Raw genomic sequence first — 11,836 nt, forward strand, 5'->3', positions numbered from 1 at the left:
GTGAGGGTGTCCAGCAAGTCTGAGCACCGTGGACCGTGTGGGTGCCGAGATCCCCAATACCCCAGGACACCGGCCACCTCTTGCGTAGCACACGACCCTGACCAGTGGAGAAGTTGTGCTTTGGCCCAATATTGAGCCAACCTCTCAGCAGCAACTGCGCCAAAGATCAGCGCCCTAGCTCACTCCGGTGGCCCGTGGGCACCCTTTTACGCACTCCAAATTGCTGCCTTCTGCGGTCCCTTGTCTCTCAACTTGTGGGCCCTGGCTGAGGACAATCTTTACTTTTAAGAGTTCCCCTGGTTGCTCCAGGCCTGCTCTATAGTTTCCTTGAAGGAGACCTCTCTCAGACCTCGTGGGTTTGCACCAGTAGCTGATTTGTTCATCTTGCGTGGGTTGCGGTTGCCAAGGCTTAGTGGATCCAATCTGGACACTAACACTGCAGCGACCCTCATCCTTTGTGGGACAGTTGCTCTCCAGAAGCTGGCCTTCCTTGAAGCCTCCCGGAGCCCGAGGCTGCAGATCCAAGCTACACCTTTTCCACTTGAAGCACCCGACATTGAAGGGCTCTTTTCCTCGAGCTCTTTGGTCACTGTGCCGTGACCAAGACTCTGTCCCCTCTGCTTTCAGGTTCTTCTCTACAAGATCTACAACTTCATTCTTCACGGCATCATCAACGCGTTTGGCTAGCAGCAGTTTTGTACATTTTCCCATTGAAAATCAGCCCGCGACCCGACATCGAAAACGACCTATGCACCCGGCTTCCCTGGGGTAGGTAACAGTGGTACCTCGGTACTCCCGTGGTAGTGAGCTCCTCAAAAGCTTGACTCTAAGTTTTAACTTTGAACTCCTGCTAGAAGGGTCTTTAATCTGTTTAAATCAAACCGCAACATTCTCCATAGGCTTTAATAGAGATCCCGATAGCAGCTATTTCCACTGCACGCGCCTCCCGTGGGTCCCCTTCCTCATCACCTGGGGTGGATTCTCAAGGGGCCAGCGATCCTAAATGCCCTAGGCATTGTCTGTAGAATTGTCGTGGTTCTTATACCACTTTTTTAATATAAGGTTTGGTCCCCCTCTGGGGCCCTGTGATTCCAGTGCCATTTATTGTATCTATAAATGCTTATTTGAATTGTAACTTTACCTCTAGCCTCATAAAGAGACTTGTGGGATTCTGCTTAGAATAAATACATATTTTATATATATACCTGTGTGGACTACTCTTTCATTTGGTCATTCAAGAGGTTATCTATGGTAAAACAATAAGCTTAACACTCCTTCAAGACTTAGCCTGAAGGCTGCTCTCCACAGCTACCACTAGGATAGCTTTCTTTAAAGGTTGTCTTTTAAACCTATCACCTTAAGAGTTGAATTTGACTGGTGCAAGGTGGCCAATATAACTAGTGACCAGCATATGCCAGGCCAACTTCTCACATTCACCATAAGCACAATATGGCCACTAAAGAAATTATCCAACAACACAGGTGGGACTCGAACCCACAATCCCCAGCTCCGGAGGCTGATGGCTTATCCATTAGGCCACTGGGCCCTGATGGAAGTGAGTGATAAGAGAACAATTGTCTCTGAAGAAAAGGACTATTATCAAACAGCCTGCAAAGAGCATTAGGATATTCAGCGGTACATCTTAAAAGCACACTGACCACATCCAAAGAGTCAATATGCCAATGGGACGTCCTTCATACATGGCAGTGGTAAGAAGCTAGCAACGGAGATATACTGAAATTGCAAAACACTTCAGGTCCTGCCATTGTGGTTATTTCTTCTAGATAAGATTGTGTAGAACAGAATGTCTGCCCTGCCTCCAGAATAATACGCCATGATAGATAATCTTTTAAGGGGGCAGCAGGAAGTGTTACACCCTGTAAATTAGGTGTGATTTCATGACTCCCTATTGTTTTATAAATTCACTCTTGTAATGGCCCAAAGAAGGTGTTGGCGTACTAGGGTGCACTGTAACACCAGCAAACACTCAAGGGAAAGGGTCAAGCAAGAGAACTCTCTCTTCAAGAGTGAGGATGGTGACATTTGAACTCACAGATTGCAGGTTAATCCAGGGAAGATGGTGTACTCTAAACTGAGAGAAGGAGTATCCCTACAGGAGGATGGTGGCCTCTGCATCAAGGAGTAGCCTCTCTCTGAATACGGAATCTGAAACTCAAGGCCAGTCATTTCCCTGATGAATGCATGAAGCTTCTGGATTCAAGGGAATTCTGCTCTCTGATGACTGGGGCCTATGGATTCAAGGATGGTCAGGTCTTTGATGGCTTGATGCTAGCCTCTGTATTCTTCGGACGGAGATTCAGATACAAGCAGAGATGTGCGACAGTAAATCAATTTTTTTACACAGAACTTGTTAAATTCCTTAAACATTGTTTGGCATTACACAAAATGACAATGTCAGAGAGAATTTTTTTTTCCGGGTTCTTGCATGACATAGTTTAAGCAAACGCACCCTTCATGTGAAAACGACTCTCCAAATAGAACAGGAAACAAGCACTGACACAAAATGTCTTTCTGAAAGACATTTTCTTTGTACCCCACTCTCCCTCAGATATATTGTGAGGTGTCTTCGGGCAAGTTGCACTCTGCTTAAAAAATGTTACGATAAATCGCCTCAAGTGATATTTTGATGAGACTAAAGAATAACACAAAAATGTAGGATTTCAGAACCATAATAAAAAAGTTTGCCCAGCCATAGGGGCATAGGATCGTAGACGTCTTATGGACTGCACTGATGAAAGTTCACAGAAGAATTTAGAGAGAGGGGGTAGCTCACAAAGGAGGTTTTGGAGAGCAACAATGTACCTAACCCGTATCCCTATCAAAATATAATGTTGATTCCTTATCTGCTACGTTCCTCTGCAGTCCATACTTATACTGTGATATCCAAATGTATTTCCACAACCAATGATGAAGGTTCTGCTGCTCTGCATCAATGATTGCATTTAGTGATGTTTTAATTAGACACAAATAAAATAAAAAAAATGTAAAGTAATTTCCCCATGCATATTCTCTCAAGCCAAGGGATGCCGATCTCTAGAGAGAACACAGTCAACGCTCAAATTTCTAGAGAGAAGAACGTGACCTTGGATGCCAAGGGAAGCTGCTACTGTTAAATGCGATGTCAATATAAGGGAGGGGGATTCCTTGGAGAGAATGTGATGACTTCTGAATCTGTAGAAAGGTCTTGCTGCAGTGTGGATGGGTTACCACTGAATTTAAGTAGGTCATCTGCAAAGATGCAGCTGAGCTTTGTATCCAAGGAAGCAAGCTTTCTAAATGGAGAAGAGGAACGGCTAAAGCGAAGGAGGTCATCACCTGACCCCAAACAGAAACACCTCTGTTTTACTAGAGTTGAGTTTGAGGCATTTCATAGTCATCCGCAGACTGACGGCCTTCATGCAGTCACAGATTCTGGCGGCAACGTCCTTCTCCTCCATAGCAAGTGAAACAATGATTTGCGTGTCGTCGGCATAGGATGTCAATGCAAAGCCATGAGATTGAACCAGTTCTGCCAAGGGGGTGTGTAGTGTAGTTCCTATTTCCCTAATAGGCTCTGCACATTGGAATAATATTCCCTATAGATTTGGCATAGTACTGAGGTCAGTATGCCCCTATTGAGTATATTAAACTTAATTACTTTGTGCCAGCTTACTCAGAGGCCACTAAAAACTCCTTGTAAACAAGAAGGGAGTAGTTTCTGGCAACTGCATAAACATGACAACTTTGTTTCCCTTTAGAATCGGAACACTTTCAGAATCATGGAAACAACAGATAACAGTTTCACTCAGCTAAGCGTGCATGCTTGAATGTACGGTCTTATGATGCATTCTTTTCCCCCACAGGGAATCACAACGCAGTCATTACAACGACCGCGTTGTGATTCCGCATACCATTACTCCGCTAGTCGGAACAACGACTTGCGGAGGGGGGGCGCTGGATGTTGAAATAGGATAATTTACTATTCCAACTCCAGTCTGTGCGGACAATAGGGAAGGTGTTGGATTTTAAATCCAACAGCTCCCCCCCTCCGCAAGTCGTTGTTCCGACTTGCGGAGTAATGGTATGCGGAATCACAACACGGTCGTTGTAACGACCGCATTGTGATTCCCTGCGGGGAAAAAGATTTGTGGTAAACATTGTTTACCTGCATGCTTAGTTTCTTCAGAGTTACACAGAAAGAATAAACGGGTGTTTCAATAAAAGGATTTATTGAACAGTCTTGTTTCTCGTGTAAGAGATATGAGCTGTTAGAATTGTAAGACAGTATGCAAGATATATTATGTACAGCATAAGCAGTAGAAATAAATAAAACTGTGCTAGCATTATCTTTTAGCTATGACACATATATTCATATACATAAATAACATAAGCTAAAAATGCGAGTACTCATAAGATGCTTCTCTAACTAGTTCCACCCCAGTGTACCTAACCTAAGTGTAGTACAGGGTAAGAAGTAGGTGATGTATTCTATAGTATGGTAGGCTATAGTATGGTATGCTATAGTCTGGTATGCTAAGTCTGGTATGCCAAGAGTCCCTCTAGGTTCTGGTCATCTCCATACCTTGAGAATGAGAGAGGTGGGAATCTCTTTCCGGGTCTCGAACTCTAACAACACGCGAAGGGAGTCAGAACACTGGAAGCTGGATTCTCTGCGAGCAGGGATGACAGCGTCTCTTGTCAGTGCGTCAGGCCGGGACACGAGCCCGTCTAAAGTCGAGGTCTCCTCCTACTTGCTTGGGCAAGGGAAGGTATATCTTTACCTGGTAGGTGCCTTGGAATGTTAGCATTGGCGTAAAGTCGGGCAGAGGAAGACCAAAGGAATGAACCCTTACGGAATAGCAGTTCATGCATAATAAATGAGTTCTTGGAGAAATCAATAATCCTGTGCTAGGGGAACTCCCAAGAGCTTAAGGGTCTGATTTCTAAGAACTCATTGTGACGATGGGGTGGACGGATGTAGGGGACCATGCCTGTATTTGGATAGCATGGCTAATGCCTAAATAAGGACTGGGATCTTATGCCTATATAAGGGCAATGCGAATTGTGCCTATATAAGGACATGTTTCAGGAAAACCTATATACGGATACCTAAAGCGGAATACAACACCGACTCCACATTCGAATGAACGTTAATACTAAACGCTAAACATTAAATGCTAAACATTAAAACTGAGTACCACATGTTGCAAAAAAAAATTGTAAAAGCATACTAAAAGAAGCTTTCTTTTTTTAAAACAAACATTTGCTAAACATGTAATGCAAAGGTAATGTACATTTTTAAAGCAGTCTTTCATTCTAAGCATATATCGGAAATAAATACAATATGAATGAATAGAAATATATACATTTGCCGAAATGGTTTGACAATTATTCAAAAACCAAAGCCTTTTCATAACATGGTACTAAATGAAATAGTGGTAAATAAGGTGACAATGTGTCCCTGGAAGTATTCAAAGAAGTCTGTTCTATTTGAATAGTTCTACTGTAAGCAGATTGAATTGCCATGTATTTTCAAATTTACAAAAAAATAAATCAATTTTAGGAAGAGTTCCAAGTTTTGTTCTGTTTTGAAAATATGTTTTGAAAATATGAAGGCCAAATTCATAGCTTCCCCGGTACACTGTGAGCCAAATCAAAGTCAGTGTATGGGTCTGGTGTAAACATGAAAACATCTACTTCTGTAGACTAAAGATCGTCTACTGATGTCGGTGACACCTCGTTTAGAAGGTTAACTGCACAGAGATGTGAAGCATCGCCTTCTGCATGGGATGCCGCAGCAATGTTCGCGTCCGTTCTTACCTGTGTGCCTGTTGATCCATCTTGTACCTCAGCAGCAACAGGAAGCGTCTGTGAGATCTCAACGAATGCCGTCATCAGTACTGGTAGTCTCTGGGGACAACACAGAGCATGGGCCATTATCGGGTCCAGCAGAGTATCGATATCCGTTGGCATGACTGATGGGAGTGTTAGACAGATGTCTAGCACGCATTCTTCACCGCAAAGCAGGCAGCGTAGAACAGGTAAGAAGCAATCTTGCCAGATTGGTCTAAATGACACAACCCATGTTGTATTAAGTTCCCGTAGACGAGGTATGCCCAAAAGTTGAACTATGCACTCACGGCACTTCCGCTCTAGGAGAGCTATCTCCAAGCTGTTGGGAGTGACGCCGGTGGATAGGCTTGCCATAGCGTAGTAGTACGAATAGAAACAGGATTCCTGCAATGAGTGCTAGAATTAATGGCAGACCACCGAACACTGAATGCATGAAGTTTGGAATGATTCTGAGGACTGCCTGAAAAGGTGTTAACAGTCCTGAACATATGGTCTCAAATACATGTACAATCCCGCTCATATCAGACATGTTTAAGATACGTCCCATCAATTCCACGAAATGTATAGGGCAGTTTGTACGTATTAGAGCCTGTATCTCAGCCGAAGTCCTTGCACAATTTGTAGAACATAGGTTTCTTTGGCCGAGGTCAAAGGCACTGTCTGTTGCAAAAGCATGGCTTTCATTCTGCTTAAAGTATCAAAACTTATAAAAGAAACATTCAATGAAGACCATAGAGGCGACTCCCTGACTGTGTCTATTTGGGGGAACAATACTTGCATACAACAAGTAACCCTGGAGCTAACCGTTACCAGATATGGGATTCGTGGAAACATGCCACAGCAACTTTGATCATTCAACCGTTAGAAAGTTGGCCAAACGTTGGATTAATCACAGCAGCTGGTGTACCCTGCAGGTGGCAGGACAAGTGTGCCACAGAACCATTACAAGCCCCGTGTAAAGAAATGTCCTGACATATGAGTGATCCGCTCAGTGCATTTTCACAGTGTGTACCTCTTAGAAACACGTCACGACCCCCACTCCAACATCTGTATTCGTAAGGTAAATCCCAGGATGTCTTAATGTATTCTTTACCCAACCTTTCATATTTTCCTGCTTGCATTTGTTTGAGGCAATACTGAAAATGAAAAGTAGTGACAGGCAGAGTTATTTTGCCAAGGATAGGGTATTCTGTAGCTGGTTTCTCTGCTACCGTAAATGGTAATTTTTCCAGTTTTTCAATGCTCAGCACTGTATACTTTGCTCCCCTTTGTGCCAGTTCGATCTGTTTATCCATGAGATTGTATTCTAAAAACAGAGACGATGTATTGATAAAACGCCAAGGCACATAGCCTGCACGCAAGGATTGCAGCGTCCTGCCTAATAACATAATAGAACGCAACCAGGATTGGCCTTGTTGTAACATGGCTAAATCTTGTTCCAGTATGTCAATAGCAGAGGATACAATGTTGTCCAGTGAATATATTCTGGATGACAAAGTTGTTAACCCATTGTCGACCACAGGTAATACAATCAAGCTCAAGTATTCTTACTGCTGCCTCTGCTTATAAAACCTTCCATATTTCATTATAAGCAGCATAAATGCAGGCATATATGAAACATTTTTTATGTGGTTTTCTTGGTCCTAGCAAGAAATCCCTAAGGTCTGCGTCTTCTTTAAGTAAAGATAAGTGTTGTTTCACATCCTCGAGTGTAGATTTTTTTAACCATTTGAGGCACAATTTTCCTACACTGTATGTTGTTACTATCCCCAGATGCTGTTGTTGAACATAACGTGGGCCTGGCCTATGGATAGTAAGGCCCTGTATTCTATTCAGAAATCTTTCTTGACAGATGTTTGTGTCTGTGGGCCAGAGCAACCATTTTTTCCATTCAGGATCTGATCTGTTGTTTTGTAGTATTGTGTCTACTGTGACCGCTCCCTGTGTAGTGCTATTACTTGCAGGTGTTGGTACTGAAGGTGTGTTCATGTCTTTGATCTTAGCTAATCCAAGGCAAGACGTTTGTTGTACAGTGTCATTCAAAAACATTATTTGCTGTGGGATGATACAGGCTCTAAACAAAGCTTCTATCCCCTGCACTTGCCAATCTTTAGAACCCAAGACAGATTTTGTGTCAATTGTGTCTTTCCAAAAGTCAAACCCTTGTCTAGACAGTTGGGCAATAAAGGCTGCAGAATAAATCTGTTTTGTATTAGTTAACATATTTTTCTGTCCTGTTTTGTTTCCCTTTCTATAGAAAAATGTTTCTGGATCAGATGTATTGTACCCTGAAAAATATGGAAACTTATTTACAAACGTTTTTGAACTACCCTTTGGTGGTGTAGGACAATGTTCCCATTGGTTAAACATAAACACATTTCTAGGTGTTGCAGATTTATGCAAGAAATAATGACCATAGTGGTTGTAACAATAAAGCTGTTCTTAGTCCGATGAACCCTCTAAGTTTTCATTGTTAGAGAACCCAGCAGACCTTTCTAGATCAGACATCATGTTATTAACAGTCTCAAAGTCCCAATCATCAGAATAGGTACTGGAGGTAATAAAGTCACTGAATGAAATTTTAAATAAATGTGGAATCTTCAAAAGTTCCGGTGGGCCGAATATATTGAAATCGGTTTTGTCCCAAACTATACCTTCCTGTATAGGAATGGCTGTGATGTTCACTGCTGACAAGTCTCTTGCTTCACGATGGGAAGATTTGTGTGGCTTTAAAATGTGGCTTTAAAAGTAAGTTCACATTTTTACTTTCAGTGTCCAAACGAATGTATCTGCCATTCATAAGCACGCTAAGAGTCATTACCAAAGCTAGCCAAAGCAGAAAGAAAAATATTCCAGAAATAATCCATAGTTCAATCCATGGTGAAACCAGATAAGTGTCTTTCAGAAAATGAAAAAAGTCTTGTACTTGTTGTTTGAAAGTTTTTAGGGCTGGCGTTGTTTCAGGCTCACTTGGATCCTCAGAAAATGTATCAAAGTTAATGAAGTAGCCAGAAGCAGTTCGGTAAATTGTTGGAATTGCATCAGGGTTCGTCGAAATAGCTGGAACCAGTTGATCACGTGTTACGTTGGTGTAGACAGGTGTATCTGGATGAACTGTTACTTGAGATTCAAGAGGGATGAGTTCCATAGCATTGTTGCTTAGTCCTTCATCTCTTACTGCTGAATTCTCGATGGTTATTAGTCTTTCAGTCTGAACCTCTTGGATAGTAGCGAGAGTAGGGCGTCTGCTACTAGGTCGGAGTCCACGAGGCCTACTATTTAGTATTGGCCACATAGTGTGGTTTGATGAGGTCAATTGAAACAAATCCTTTATCCTTTTTACCAGTAAGGGGTGGCAGAAGTATTGTTCTTGTTCTGTGGATTGCTAGGACAGGTACTGGTTGTCTGTAAGACGGTCCAAATTCCTTCTTGTCCACAATCTTCTCTCTGACTAGATCCCCAACTTTTGGGATCCAGACAGGCCTTGCTGGGACTGCGGGTTTTTCCCCAGTGGTTGTTGGCTTCAGGAACACGTTGCTTTGTTTTGATCTTAGTTCAATTAGATCCTGTAAAACAGCCAAAGGATCTTTGATATTAAAGTGTTTATTTTCCACCACTGTGCCTTTACATTCGAGATCAGGAACCCACATTCCTGTCCCAAATAGGACCTCATATGGAGTGACCCCTCCTAGAGAACATCTTGGCAAATTATTTAATGAGTGTTGGACCCGATATAGATTTTTGACCCACCCATCACCCGAACCTAATACTCTAGCTGTTATAGACTGCTTTATGTCCTGGATTTTCCTTTCCACAACAGAATTTCCCTCAGGATGAAATGGAGAGGAGTACCGCAATGCTACACCCAAACTGACAATGGCTTCTTTGTAAGCCCGAGAGCTAAACACAGGACCTTGGTCTGAATGTAGTGTGCCAATTGCGTATGTGCTGATAAAGACTCGCAAATCTTTTATAACAGTTTGAGCGTCAGCCCAGCGCTGAGGCCATATCCATAGGAACCTTGAGCACGAATCTACTGCAACCATTATATATTTATAGTTACCGTCCCTTTGCAAGGGACCGCAGTGGTCCAGGTAAACACAAACTAATGGTTTGTCTGAAATCAACAGGGGTGTCTGCGCAGGACTTTTCACTGTGGAGACTTTCATCTGTTGGCATATTTCACATTCCAAAACATAGTTTTTGGTCTGTTTCCTAATGCCAGGCCACCAATATCTCTGTTCTAGTAAAGATACTGTTGCAGAAACACCTGCATGGGCAGAGGCTATCCCTTCATGTGTTGCTAGGATCAGTCCTAATCTACGTTCCATGTTTGGAATTACCCTATCCCCCACTCCAGGGATTCGAGCAAAAGGAACATTGTTCGCATCAATTACATAAGAGTACTTGAGTGGAAATTACTTTGGTAACGCTGCTCCACTGCCTTTGCTTGAAGCATTGACAGGCAATAATATCTCACTGTCTATTCTCGTTTTTGAACGAGTGATTGCAGCTACGGAAGCCGTCTGAACAGCCCCCTTTGCGGCTTTATCAGCCAATGAATTCCCTGCAACGTGAACGCCATCACGTTGATGACTCAGCGTGTGTATCACGTGAGCTTTTGGTAGTTCGTTTCTCAACTTAACTACTTGTTTCCAAAGCGGTTTATGCTTTATTGTGCCACCTTTGCATCTTTGAATCCATTTTGAAGCCAATTCTGTAAATATTCATTATATGACTGAACACCGTAAAAGGAATCGCACACTATAAGTGTGGGGAATTCTCGATCTGTACTTTCAAGTGCCAGTTTGAATGCTTGTAGTTTAGCTCGCTGAGCTGTACAATCTCCTAGAGATTGAGTTTTAGAGACCATTGATCGTAAGTTACCATCGCGTACGCGGCCTTTAACGATTGCGCACGCTGTAATGTAAGCTTGCTTACTCCCTGTAGCGGGTTGAACTGATCCGTCAGTATAAATTATAAATTCGTACTGATCGAGAGGCAGAATTTCAGTGGGCAGAGGACATTCATGTTCCTATTGCAGGAATGCTTGTGTTTTTAAATCAGGATCAAAAACATATGAAACATCTGTTGCAGCAAGAGAATCAACCCATTGTATCCATCTAGGATGTTAAGCTTTTGCATTTGGAATGCTCGCTTTTGTAACCGCCTCTAAGACTGGTACTGATGTCACGACAATAATGCATTTCCCCATAGCTAGTACTCTTTCTTTTGCTACAGCGGTTTGAACTGCTGTCAGTATTTTTTCTGTTGAAGTGAAGAGCATTTCTGCTTGTGTATACAAATGTGATTTGTATGCTATTGGTACCTTTTAACCCTCATTAAATGTTAAATAGGTGATTCTGCATTGACCCGAAATTATTTGGATCACTAAATTGCGTTTATTTATGTTTGTTTGTAAGTGATTTGTTGCTAACATGTTAGCTTGGAGTGAACGCAGGATGTCTGTGTGTTCCTGTGTCCAATGTTTTGTTGAAAAATCAGGTTTGATTAATTTGTAGAGAGGTTTAACCCTTTCTGCGTAATTTAGAATGTAAGTTCTTCCAAAATTTCGGAAACCCAAGATAGATTGTACATTTTTCAGCGTTTTTGGAGGTTGGAGCAGCGCATGCTTTTCTAAAAAGTTAGCTGACAGGCTTTTGCCTTCACTTGAAAGCTCATATCCTAGGAAAAGAACATTGAGATGAGCAATTCTGGATTTTTTAAAGTTGAATTTATAGCCCTCAGAGGCGAAGCCCAGTATAATGGTACTCACCCTTTTCAAGTGCCTATCTAGGTCATCGTCTGTCAGATAGATGTCATCGACATATGACAATGCCTCATCATCATAAATTTGTAGTAACTCTGTTACCCTTGCTGAGAATAACCCCGGGCTGTTTTTGAACCCTTGTGGGAGCCTACAAAATTGACGCTGAGTCCCCATTATTGAGAAAGCTGTTAAGTACCTGCTTTCAGGTGCTAT

Source organism: Triturus cristatus, chromosome 1_2 (assembly GCF_964204655.1).
Source record: "Triturus cristatus chromosome 1_2, aTriCri1.1, whole genome shotgun sequence".
NCBI classification, from domain to species: domain Eukaryota; kingdom Metazoa; phylum Chordata; class Amphibia; order Caudata; family Salamandridae; genus Triturus; species Triturus cristatus.